At 43.2% G+C, this 14,027-nt stretch overlaps 1 protein-coding gene across 4 annotated transcripts in view; it reads left to right on the top strand.

Annotated features, from left to right (window-relative positions):
• slc24a4a (solute carrier family 24 member 4a) overlaps positions 1-14,027 on the top strand; it is a 48,656-nt gene that overhangs the window by 14,554 nt on the left and 20,075 nt on the right. The window lies entirely within an intron of this gene.

Here is a 14,027-nt window from a genome sequence, read left to right on the forward strand (position 1 = left end):
TAATTTGTAGTCTAATGGGTGTGATTTACATACAACTGGCGATGTCAGTTTTTATATTAAACCAACACTTTTTTTCAAACATATCTGACCTAAGGACTGACCTTTTCACTTCCATTTAAGTGAGGAATAGTACCCAGTACAGCACAGATACAGCTGTCAAAGAGCCTCTGAGGCTCCCTCATAGACAACAGTAGAAGTAGGCAGTGCTAATTATCACTCTTATGTCACAGCTAGTGTGGAGGGCATTATGGAGTAACCAGTGAGAGAGTGTCTGAAATGGGAAGTGTTAAAAAAAAAAAAACTGACCAGCAGCATAAAAACACAAGTGAATTGATCCAATGCAGTAAATGGACTCAATAACGAAGAAATATTTTTGTATTTTTTATTGATAAATCTACCATGACCAGTTTGCATAGTGGTCATGTGTACTTTAGATTGTGCTACTGGTTTCTCTTATAGTGAGAAAATTTAGATCAAATTAAATCTAATGATAAATCTAGCAGTGGTATAAAGGATAAAACGCATAAAATTACCAAAAAATGTAACTAAATTTTAATTATTACTCAGAATCGCTTAAGCGTCTCAAGTCTTTAGGCTACAGTCATAATTCAAGTCTCAAGCCTTTCAGCTAGAGCACAAGTCAGAGCTCAAGTCTTTAGTCCAAAGTCTAAAGCCCTATCCAGATGGGATTAGTTTCTCAAGGGGATGTCTGTTAAAATATTTTAGACTTCTACTCATTGATAAAACTCTTGCATCTGGAATGGATTTTGAAAAAACAGTAGGACCAGTGAGTTTTTTCTCGGTCACATGACATTGCGTTCAGTAGCTCCTCCATTTCCACTCGCTGTTGTGTTTACGTGGATCTCTATAGACACGCACACCGAAAGTGCAATTACAGTGCGTGGCAGTGGACAAATAGCTATTTTATTAAAAGCGAGGTGACGAAACTAAGAGATGTGCTTTTGGACGGGAATAAAATTAGCGGAGGATCACGAAGTTGGAGGACGTCTGAGAAAAACACATACATGGTCAATCTGAACGGTAATAACATAACAAAGGACCCCCCCGTAAAAGAGAAAATTACCACAGGACCCCCTGAAAAAAATAATCCCATCTGGATAGGGCTTAAATCAAGTGTCAAGTTTTTAGGGTAGATTATAAACCAGTCGTGAGTCTTTAGGCTGGAGTCCAAGTCAAGGCACAAGTCTTTAAGCTGGAATCTTAAGTCATGTCACAAGCTCTTTAAGCTGGATTCCACCTTTTTCCTAAACCTAAATTTAGATCACAAACATGTTATCAACTGTATGCAGTGAAAGTGAAATATCACATTGAATAGATTTTTTAATCCAGTCCGGTTACTTTAAGAAATAAGAACTGTTTACTCTAGAATTCCTTATGTGTCTGAAAACGGGCCAAACCTCTAAAAATAAAGAGGATGAGAGAAAGAGAGAGAGACAAAATGAGGCTAGTGAAGAAGAAAAGAGCTGATGTATTTGTTGGTATGGAGATGCGGGCATCTGATTTAGAGTGTGGTTTAGAGGCCATAAAGCTGATTGTAACCTGAATAAGCAAGAAACTCAGAGTGTCTGCAGACAAAATCGAAGGGTTATTTTGGGGAGCTTGTGCTCATTCTTTAGAGAAAAGGATGCTTTTATTCCTGCAGGAAAATATGTCAGAGTAAAAAGAAAGTAAGACTGTATTTATTGAATTAAATATTCAAAATGCTGTATTATTTCTTATTTTGTAAAAATGAACCAAAATGAAGGGAAATAGAGGGGTGCAAATTGTGTGCTGAGTAATTTGGTGTTAATTTATGGGTGGCAGTATGATGATATTTTATTTGTTATTGTGATAAATGATATAAAATATGCTGTAATGAGCATAATATTGATATTTTCAGTGTGTAAAGAAGTGTCTAAAATGTTGCATATAAAAATAATTTACAAAAAACAGTTAGTAGAAAGTTGAATGTGTTTGCTGTGGTGTGTGCATTCTGGCCAGTGTTTAACCTCACAACTTACAGTTTATAAAGGTGTGGGCCTTTCCAAGCAGTCCCCTGGGGTAACTTGTCTTCATCAATTTGCATACTGCTACCCCATGATTTTAGCATTTCAGTGTACAACAGAAAGCAATGGGCGTTTCTCGAGTAATTGCCAGTATAGTGTATGCAGTGTTGTTTGCTGGCTGATGTGCCAGTAGTTAGTAGTGGATTTGATGTTTTGAGTGCACAGTATCTACAGCGTGTCTCTGAGAATAGAAACTGTTCTTTGGTCTGATGTTTCAGGCTCAGCTGGGGTGTATGGTGTTGCTGCTGGCGTTCCTCTGGCATGTCTTCTGATAGATGTCCACTATGAGAGCGATGGCAGCTGTAGTGATGAACTGGGTGATTTTCCCCACCCTCCAGAGAGCATTGCTGTCAGCAGCAGTCAAACTACTGTACCAGACTGTGAGGCTGCACTGTCCGCTCTGGAACTGCAGTAGCTGGCTCAGACACAGTTTCCTTAGCAGTGATTCACCGAATATTTAGCAACCAGTGGAACTTATAGGAGCAAATTGCTAGGGCTGAAAGTACTTGTTAATAATAATACTTGAAATTGTACTTTTTCTTCTTCTTCTTTTGGCTTTTTCATTTTCAGGGGTTGCGACAGCGAGTCATCTTCCTCCATCTCCCTCTGTCTTCTATCTTGAAATAGTACTTGAAATTGTTAAAAATAAGAGCGTAACGAAAACTTGTCCCCTCCAACTCAGGAACACTGCTGCTTTCAATTTAAAAGCAAACACCTTAAAGACTGCTGCTATAAGAAGTTTAGAAATTGTTCTAAATGTCTTGAGAAAATATAATTGACAATCTAGAATCGTGTATCGAATAGAATCGTGAGCAAAGTGCATCGTTACACCCCTAGGTAGTAGATTTGAGATTATTTCTCGATATTTCTACCTTGTGGGAAAAAAACAGTTTAGTGTGGACTTTTTAAAAGGGATCTGGCAACACAGTAGTGATAGCAGCGAGTGTGGTGGCTGAGCAGTGAAAGCAGCTCTCAGCAGAAGAGGAAAATCCGGACATTTGCATAGAAGATGCTTCCGCTACTTTTAAGTTGTAAGTCTGGCTGCATTTTGGCTCCTGTGGAAACAATAAACGGTAACAGAGTGACCAACAAGACACAAACCATATGTAAATACTGTAAGTAAATCCTACACGTAACTGTTTCATAGGCAGTTGTACTTATCCCTTAGCTCTGTACTGTATTAAAAAAATGTTCTGTCTCTGTTTAGCACTTCAAGCATAGTCTTAATATGACTGGTTATGGTTATGCATAGTTAAATTACAAGAGATTTAGGAGAAAAAACACAAACCATAGGCTTAATATGACTGGTTGTGGTTTGCACTTATTGTTTGCATTATATAAGACCTAGAAAAGTTTTTTTTTTATTTTTTATTCTTATTCTTATTTATGTTTCTTATTGAATCAATGTGTGAGAGAAACCAGTCTGTTAAGTTTGTGTTATATGTTTTTGTCAAATAAAACTCTAGTTTTTTAAGCCAATATTTTTAAATCTTGTATTGTCTCGTGAACCCAGTATCGTGTCTCGTCTCGTCTCGTGATATTAGTTTATCGTCACACCCCTGCTAGTTAGTAATATTTACCAATGCTGTGATGAACAAGGCTAGTATCTGCTTTTTCCAAGATACATCACGCCAGGCAACTGCTACTTCTCATCCTGCCACTAATGCAACAATGTCACAGGACACCTGAACATGCTTGGATCTTCACTGACTAGCATCACATCTGAGGGCTGGTTGAAGGAGGAGGACTATCTTGCCCACCCAGAAAGATTGAGCTAGATGAGTTCTGCCCACATTAACTGCTAAGCAGACCAGAGCATGATGGACGAGGTCACTGTCTGAAAAGGAAGAGCTGGAAGAATCTCTCTCGTTTACTCTGGAAGATTTATGCACTTTTGCTCTCATACTGCTTTAGTTCCACTGCTTTCGGGAGGCCTGTTCATGATAGGCCTGTTTCTCAGGAGTAAGAGCCAGGCAGACAGTGGCAGTCTGTAAATGATGTTATGTAATAACAAAAGTTTGGGAGAAGGACCACGCCCGAACTCTACGTTCTAACTCCACCCCGTATCAATCAACCGTCCTATAAATACCTCCCCTAACTAACTATCTCTCGTGACGAAAACTTCGCATCAGTCGAATCTGCCGCACCCGCCTGCTCGCATTAGCTTGTTCTCCACCATGGACCTTTAACTCACCGCCTCCGACGAGGACCTCTTCCCTCCTAGCCAGCCTGTCTCCACTCCTGCTCCACCTCGCCGGGCTCGTCGTCTGAATTCCGTAATCTCCATTCCGGCTACTCCTGGTTCTACTCCGGCTACTGCTTATTCTTCCTCCCGGGTCGGTCGTCCTCACCAGTGCACCCCCGGATCTCGGCGCTCCCGTTGCTCTTCTCCCCCTTCCCCTACTCCACCTCGCTGGGCTCGTCGTCTGAATTCCGTAATCTCCATTCCGGCTACTCCTGGTTCTACTCCGGCTACTGCTTATTCTTCCTCCCGGGTCGGTCGTCCTCACCAGTGCACCCCCGGATCTCGGCGCTCCCGCCGCTCTTCTCCCCCTACTCCTCCTGCGCGGGCTCGTCGCTCCGGACGCCCGTCTTCCTCGGCCGGCCTCGCCGGCCCTGGGCCCCTCTCTCCTAGTAAGTCCCAGCCTCCTCGCATGTCCGATTGGACTGTTGTTAAGCTGCAGCGGGTTTTTGAAGGACCGTGGCGTCCCTTTCCCCCGTTCTGCTCCAAAAGCGGAACTTTTCACTGAACCTCTGAACAGCGCACATGAGCCGCACCAGTGTCGCGGCCTGATGACGTCACCCGCTCAACTCGCCGCCGCTGCAGCTCTCGCACCCCTGGCGCGGCACCAACTTCGCCTCAGCGCCTCGTCTCTCGTCTCTCTCGTCTCTCTTCCCCTCAGTCGTCCAACTCCCCCTCCCTCTGTCGTCCAACTCCCCCTCCCTCTGTCGTCCAACTCCCCCTCCCTCTGTCGTCCAACTCCCCCTCCCTCTGTCGTCCAACTCCCCCTCCCTCTGTCGTCCAACTCCCCCTCCCTCAGTCGTCCAACTCCCCCTCCCTCAGTCGTCCAAACCCCCTCGCCGCTGCTGCAGCTCTCGCACACCTGGCGCGGCACCAACTTCGCCTCAGCGCCTCGTTTCTCTCGTCTTTCTCGTTTCCCTCTTCCCCTCAGTCGTTCAAACCCCCTCTCTCGGTCATCCTCCTTCTCCATTTCTGCGTTCCTCCTGCTGTTCTCCAACAGTGTTGCCAACTTGCCGACTTAGTTTTTGTTTGTTATTGAGAGTTTAAATGAACACACATGCTCTTCAGTTTCTCCTCAGCGAGCAGCAGGTGCTGCCGCGAGCCCCGCCCACGACACTCACAGCGCAGTCTCAGTCAGACCACACACTCACACTGCTCTTCAAACACGCTGCAACGAACTGCGCATACCTACAGCCGCCGCTGACTGTCAAAAAAAAAAAAAAAAAAAAAAAAAAAAAAAAAAAACTTAATCATGTAATTTACGTTAAAATGCAGTTATTTTCAGAAGTCTCTGCCTATATTTATAAAAGCAACAGACGGAGTTCATTTGTAACATTTCTAACATTTAAGGGGTTTTACTCACAAACTGCAGCCAATGGCTACTTTCCTTACTGAGCAGTTGGCAACACTATTCTCCAACCCGTCCCTTCCAGCCAGCCTTTCTCCTTCCTTTACTCCGTCAATTCTCTCCCCGCCTCCTCTCTCGCCGTTTCTCACCGGGCTGCAGCACCCGCTCAGCTCCTTGCTGGAGCTTCCTAACCTTCGTTCTCCATCTACAGCGCCGCCCCCTCTCAGCTCGCGCTGCGGCTCATCTCCAACACTGGAACCCTGCTACATTCCAAGACGCCCCGGATCTGGACCTTCATTGACGTGTGTTTGCGGGACGAAGCTCCCCATCCCGCGATGGGCCTGGCTGTCTAAGGCTGACGTGGTTTCGGCTTTCAAAAATCCTCCCTCTCCATCCTGACTCCTGGCGCCTTTTCAGAGTCCGTTTTTCAGTTCACCTTGCTTTCGGGTGCAAAAGTAACCCCAAGCTTCGACTCCTTTGCTAAGGCGCTCTGCTGGATTTGCTTAACACGGGCCCCAGTTCGTGCTCCACCTCCTGGGTAACTTCGTCATCGATCCTCCTTCCTCGCCCCTCTCGATGGGTCTTGAAGCCATGACCAGCGCTTTCACTCGCCTCCGTGCCCCGCTGTCGGAGAACTCCGTTGGTCCCTCCACATCTCTCGAGTTTCTTGGGATCTTTCTGGACTCCGCCTCCTTTCAAGTCTCCCCGCCCGTACCTAGCACCGTCTTTCCCCTCTCGGCCACATTATTCACAACCCGAATCGAACCCAGGGTCGTTCTTTCATTTCCCGCCTCCTCCGCTTGGCTTTTCGTCCGAGCCCTCCACCATTCGTTATGCTCAACTAATACTGCACGTCAGAGCTCCATTTCTGGCTGTGCCTCCTCTGCAATCTAACGGGTTTTTCTTCTACGCCAACGCAGCTTCCAGCTCTTTTGATATTAAGCTATTCACAGATGCCGCTCCTTCCTCTGGTCGCTTCTGCTCGGCCGGAGAACTTCATCTGCTCCGCCGCGCAGCCGCGCGATTCTTCTGCGCTCTCTGGACATATATCCGGTCCTCGTCGCTGCCCTCCTTTGGGGACATGAATGGTCAGGAAAATCAATTTTACTCCATTCAGACAATCTCGCCGCGGTCCACATCAACAAAAATCGATCAAAATCGCTAGACATAATGCCTTTTATCCGTTGCCTCACTTGGCACTCCATTAAGCATCAGTTTATAATTAAAGCTGTCCACATCCCAGGTTTATCCAACTCTATTGCTGACTCTCTTTCTCGCTTTCAATTCCAGAAATCCAGATCCTTGGCTCCGCATGCAGACTGCAACCCAACGCCGGTACCTCCATTTTCACTAACTACACTACACCTAACCCCCGTCTGAACGAACTAATCCTCCAAGCACAACAAACCATCCTTTCAGCCGTTTCCCCACAGACACTCTCTACTTACTGGTCAAGCTGGAAAGCATACAAAAATTTCCACTCCACACATAATATATCTTTCCCTTCTCATCATCCATCCGTAATAGCAGCTTATATTACTTTCATTCACATTCAACATTCAGCCCGTTCCTCATCACTCAGAGTCCATCTGGCAGCTATCAATTTTTTCACTAAACTAATTACTGGCATACCACACCCTTCCTCTAATCACCCTCAAATTTCCCTTCTCCTGAAAGGAATCCAAAAATCAGAAACTCCATCCTCACACGAACGAGCTCCCATCTCACCAGAAATCCTCCATCGTTGCATTCAAACCCTCCGATCAGGCTTTTACCCTCCGACAACATCCTCCACGCTCCAATCGCTATTTCTCCTGGCATACGTCGGATTCCTCAGATGCTCAGAATTCACTTCACTTAAAATCTCCCACAACTCCTTTTCATACCCCCTCATATCAGATCTCAGCATCCTGGACTCGGATACTCTCACCTCTAAAATCAAGCGAAGCAAAACTGACCAACTTGGCAAAACCACGATCCTCCATCTGTTTAAACTTGACTCACCCCTCAGCCCGTACGAACCACTCGTCCACCACCTAAATCTCCGGCTCTCTCAACAAGCATCACCTTCGGATCCTCCGTTCACTACGGAATCTGGTAGTATAATCACAAGGCACTGGTTCCACACACATTTCCGCCTCATCCTTTCAGTCAACGGTTACTCACCAGACCAATTCTCCGCCCACTCATTCCGCATCGGTGCAGCATCCAACGCCTCCAGACAAGGAATCCCCGAGCACGTCATCAAGCTTCTCGGACGGTGGTCTTCTCAGGCGTACCACTTATACATCCGTTCCAAACCAGACGATTCGAGACAGGCTCATCTCAAACTAGCTTCATTATAAGCTCCATATTTTGGGGATATAACTGCACGCTTCTTCAGCACGCAGTTCAGAACTCCAGCCCAAATTTCCCCGAGTTCCCTCCCCTTTTTCTTCCTTTTCTACTTCTATAAGGCGTGGTCCGCACTTAGCAAAATGATGTTATGTAATAACAAAAGTTTGGGAGAAGGACCACGCCCGAACTCTACGTTCTAACTCCACCCCGTATCAATCAACCGTCCTATAAATACCTCCCCTAACTAACTATCTCTCGTGACGAAAACTTCGCAACCCACCTCCTCCCCAACAACCCCCTTTTTTCTACTCTTCCACTTCTCATTAAATAAAAAGGGGGGGATATAACTGCACGCTTCTTCAGCACGCAGTTCAGAACTCCAGCCCAAATTTCCCCGAGTTCCCTCCCCTTTTTCTTCCTTTTCTACTTCTATAAGGCGTGGTCCGCACTTAGCAAATGGTAGTGGTATTAATTATTGATCCAGCATGCACTTTTAATGGATCACCTGCCAGAGATTGGGGAAGTACATTAAACATGGAGGAAAGCAACTCCCGCAGTTTAAGAGACAGAGGGGTGAAACCCAGGACTCCTGAAGATGGTGAGAGAAAGTTCAACCTACACATATGAATTTTATATAAATCACCTGTGCAGCCATAATTAATACAGTTCAACCAAATGTAAAGGCTCTTTCATTGTGTTATAGCAGTAGGTTTTCTACCTTTCTAGGTTTTCAGTGGGAAATTTATCAATGTGGGTGAATAGTTTAGTAAAAATTGAGCATGACTGAGTTTTTCCCAGATATGTAAAGGAGGTGCTTAATTTCCCATTCGTTCCTTATTACTTTACTCTGTTTCATTTACTTTAGTTCTCTTGAAGTGAAAATTAATTAAAATGGTTACCAGAGATTGCCACCAGTATACCCAAACCATGTTGGGTCTGTTTGGTCAAGAGAATCATCTACTTTTTTGTCACAAAGGTGGTTTTACAACAAAGAAAATAGTATGGCTCTCCTGTGGGCAAAACTTAGCGTTTTATTAGTTTTAGACATTATGTTTTGTTTTCATGTTTCACTGTAAAATCTAACTAAACTTTAATGTACCTTCTGAGAACTTTCCCCAATGCTGTCAGTTAGGTACAAATGTCGGTTAATCCCACTCTGAACAATGTGGTTAAAACAGACATTAAAATTAATGTTTGCTAAATCTGTGTGGGCTAGAGGTATATAACCTTTCCCCAGCATTGAGTTGTGGAAGTGTGTTCTTTAGAGTGATGCTTCATCCAAAAGTTATGGAATAGACTAAGTTGGAAGGTTCGAAAGGATGAGCTTGGGTAATGATCAGATGACATTCTGACCTCAGGGCTGCTCTTGTCACTGAATATAGTCTAGTAGAAAGCTTCCCAGGAGAGTTACTAGAGACTCCAGGAAAAGCAGGATTAACTCTTTTTATCCCATTTTCATTGCCAAGTAGCCAGCACGCTTTGAGGAAACCGCAGTGACTCTGTTCCGATACATCAGCTCACAGATGCCTTGTGCTGAGCGACGTCACCCTTTGAAGTGATGTGGAGAGAGAGCGCCATCTACCCAACCAAACAAATGACAATTGTGCTCTCTCAGGGCTCCAACAGCGGATGACAAGCTACATGGACAGGATCTGGACCAGCGATTATAATGGCAGCACCTTTATAAACTTTTTTAAATACTCTTGATTTTTGAAGAAACTATAAATTAGCAGGTGTCCCAATAGGTCATCCATATAATGTATGACTGTGTGTTAGTTTGTGTACAGGATGTGTTTGTGTGTATATGTATGTGTGTGTAACTGGTATTGTCATGAGATCTTCTCTCCCGGGAGATGACCTTGGGGCTGTCCTTTCCTCCTCTCGCCCACTGCTGTTCTTCTCTCTTCCTCCTCTCGTGTCCTGTGTGCGCTGGGGGTGGGGCTGCTGTCTGTAAGTAGGGAAATGTGATCAGGGCACCAATGACTCTCCACTGCTTGATTGATGGAGCCTCCACTGCTTATCCCTGTTGCTGCCGGCACTGAAGAGGAGGAGGATGAAGATGATGAAAAGGCTGAAAACATCACGCTGCTATCTCGAGGCCAGTTCTAGGACTTGTTGTTCTTTAATGGCAAGAGTTATTAATGGCTCAAGCACTTTAAAGAGCACATCCCGGCTTTAAAATGAGTTGTGTGACAATATGAGCTGTGAAGCACTTGCTACTGCATTTTGCTAGTGAGTGAATAAAATTGCCATACTGAAGCGACTCCTGCTGTCTGTTGAGTGGCAGATGGTAATATGGATTACACTCATTCCAGTGGGATGTGGGGACGCAGTAGCATTTATGTGCTTCATGCGTCGAGCTCAAGCAGGGAACCCCTCAGGCTGCCTGGGCCAGCAGCAGCAGGGGCTGCCTTTGGCAGGACAGGATGATGTGGATGGAAGCAGTGACACATGGGCCCCTGTCTCTCTAGGGGTCCCAGGCTCAGTGGGCCAAAGCCATGGGCGACAGATGGACCGAGGAGGCATCCAGGTCCAGTTCAGGCCAGCTCAGCCCTCTGGGGCCCTCAGAGACGCAGCTCTGCCAGGGGACAATCCCAGGCTGGGGCCATTCCGAAAGCATCCCCCTGAGACCATATTAGGTCTGTGCTATCTAGCGAATTACCTCAAAAACTATAGCTTGCTTCAGGTGTGATTTTGTACTGTGATTATAAAGGCTGTGTATGTGTTTAACATGGTGCATGGTTTTAAGGGAGTGATCTATTCAGTTTTGCAGTCTTGCTAGTTAAAATTAGGGAACAATACAATACGTTTGTCCCTTGATCCCAGGGTTGCCAGGTCCAGCAAAAATATCCAGGCCGAAGTCAGTCTAAAAGCTGCCCTTCAGAAGCTTAAACTAGCCCAAAATATATGTCTGTCACAGGTATGAAGCAAATGGCAGTGTATTGCTATTTATCTTAGTCATTAATAATATTGTAACATTAGTGTTTTATTAGTTCTTTTATAACAGTTTCATATCCCAGTCAAGAACATGTAATGTTAACATAATTAGCAAAAAAAACACACATTAATTTTTACCCATGACTGTATTTTCAGACTAGCCCAATTTGCGGAAAAAACTGCGAGTCTGGCAACTCTGCTTGATCCACACAAACCAAAGGCTATTTAGCTGAGCTTAAAAAATACTAATAACATGCTTATTAGTTATTTGGTTAATTAATATTTTGAGTATTTGTTAATGTTCCCATTTCCAGGCTGATGTTACTCAAGACAGATTTTTTTGGTCTTGTGCCCAAATCTTTATATATACAGATATGATTTTCTTCAAGACTGTGTGAACATGTTAGATCCAATCTTCAAATCAGAAATACGAAATATTTTGAATCCTGAATGAGGGGTGCACAAGAAAAAATATAAGAACCGCTAGTATAATAAAATGGCTGTACCAACATTATCCATTCCATGGCAGACAAGATCCAGTTTTCCAGCCAGGCTGCACCAATTAAAGTCCTAAATTCTACATTCAGATGCTCTGGATGATAGCATCCTCCAAATGACATTAATGTAAATGTATTTCCCAAGATAGTTTTACTCTGTAAATTGCTCTTTTTAATTACTCTGAAATTGCTCAAGCTGTAGGCTGTAGTGAGCCAAGTTTACACGTACTGATCTGCTGTAGCCTCTGCTTCTCTGTTTTCAAAATCAGACTCTCTGTATGGCATGTGCCTATTCTTCCATTATTCATCCCAGCACTGCCTGCTGTTGTGGATTTATTTTTGCAACTGTACCAGCAGCACTGTTGATGCATCAGATAACATGAGATGCTTATGTGTTCCTGAGTGAGCTTCTAACTTATAACAAAAATAAATTTGTTTCAATTACGGTAAAGTTAATAAGCCTATTATTTTTTTAAACATGACTTCAAGAATTCAGACATTTGTAAGAAACTGTTATTTATGTAAGTAGGTCAGTCAGCATACATGGTATTGCACTTTAAGCGGTGAATAGCAGTATTATGCAAGTACGGTAATTGTTATAAAGACACTCTTTTTACAAGCATTCATGGACAAGCTGAGAGCTAAAGAAGAGTTAATGAAAGTGACAAGTACATAAGGTGGAGTAAAATTAGAGGATTTAAATAGGACTTCAGAGCATTGTCCTGCCAGATCGAGGACTTATTAAAGTCAGTGGGATATGACAATGATTGTAAAGCTGTTTTAAAGCTTTATTTTTAAGGTAAAATGTTTTTAAATGCTGACTTAATCTGTGTGTCTATGTAGATTGTTTTGTTTGATTGTGTGTTTTGCCTGTAAGTGCCACTGAATTCATTTAATTATTGCTCAATATACATCTCTTGACCTTTTTTAACCATTGTAATTCTTCTGAATTCCGATTTCCCTCTGTTGCGTCAATTGTTCCTTTAGCCCAGCACTATAGCCTACAGCATTGTTCCCAAAGGATCCTCTCCCACTGCACAATGAGTCTTTCTTCTCTGTACTTCACTTTTATGTAGGCTGTTCTGCTTTACAGAGATTTAAACACATTTGAGATGGGCTATTTATAGCCTGTGCAGTGCACTCCGTATGTAATTGGACAGTGACTTGGTATTTGTTTTGCCTTTGTGCTTAAACACATTGGATCTGAAGTTAAATTATGGCTGTGTAGCTAAGTGCACAGTGTCAGCTTTAATTTAACAGTGTGTATGTCTAAGCTGGGTAAACTGTGTAGAAGGTACAGCTATTTTTATACATACTGTCCCCATTTTAAAGGAAGCGGTTGGCTTTTGGGTTTTTGAGGCCGTAGGTGTGCAAGACAGATTAATAGAAACTGAGTGTTGTACATCTGTCTACACAAACTAATGAATGAATAGAAGGAAGACCTGATGACTACAGTGTTCTTTGGGAACAAAGTCTTATTGGCGGGTGAGATGAAGCTTAATGGGTCAAATGTGGAGACAAACTGCTCATGATCCAAAGCATCATATCTTCTAAAACATGTTGACAGGAACATTACATTTAAAATGTTTGTGAGCACCCCTCTAAATCAATAGGTTTAGCTTGGGAAGCTTACTTTAGGTTGAAGAACTAGAAAAGCCAAGCCAGCTGAGCAACTCGAGCAGCTGTTATTTGGGTGGTGGGTCATTGTCAGCACTGTAGTGGCACTAACGTTGTGGTGGTCCTAATGGAACACACACAGCAGTGCTGCTGGAGTTTTTAAACACTGTGTTTCTCACTGTCCACTCTGTTAAACTCACTTAGCTGTTACACCTTGTAGACATTTTTTTCTTTGATTTTACCAAATTGAAAACCTCTGGAATATAATTAAGAGGAAGATGGATGATCACAAGCCATCAAACCAAACTGAACTACTTGAGTTTTTGCAGCAGTAGTGGCATAAAGTTATCCAAAGCAGTGTGTAAGACTGGTGGAGGAGAACATGCCAAGATGCACGAAAAATTCCATCAAATATTGATTTCTGAACTCTTAAAACTTTATGAATATGAACTTGTTTTCTTTGCATTATTTGAGGTCTGAAAGCTCTGCATCTTTATTGTTTTTTCAGTCATTTCTCATTTTCTGCAAATAAATGCTTTAAATGGCAATACTTTTATTTGGCCTTTAGGGAGAAATGTGGTCTGTAAGTGGTCTCTTATTTTTTTAAGAGCTGTATATATTTTAGAAGAAAGAATTAAAAAACCTGTTTACCAATATTATTTTTACGTATAGTGTCTTTATACCTTTACAGGCCATGTGCATGCCAGCAGTAACAAAAGTATTTCTTTAATTAATTAAAAATAATAGATTTTTAAGGATGACAAGAACAGAAGATGATAAACATCTTACCAAATTCCTGTTTGAAATAAACAGTGTTGTGTCACCTGACCTGAACCTCACTGAGCATCCTTTTCACTGACAACACTGAAGAACCTCAAACAAACAGCTAAAAATGGCTGCATTAGAGACCTGGCAGAGCATCACTGAAGAAGACACCCTCCAGACAGTCATCAATTTCAAAGAATGCGCCACAAAGCACAAAA

This window comes from Astyanax mexicanus, chromosome 14 (genome assembly GCF_023375975.1).
Source record: "Astyanax mexicanus isolate ESR-SI-001 chromosome 14, AstMex3_surface, whole genome shotgun sequence".
NCBI lineage: Eukaryota > Metazoa > Chordata > Actinopteri > Characiformes > Acestrorhamphidae > Astyanax > Astyanax mexicanus.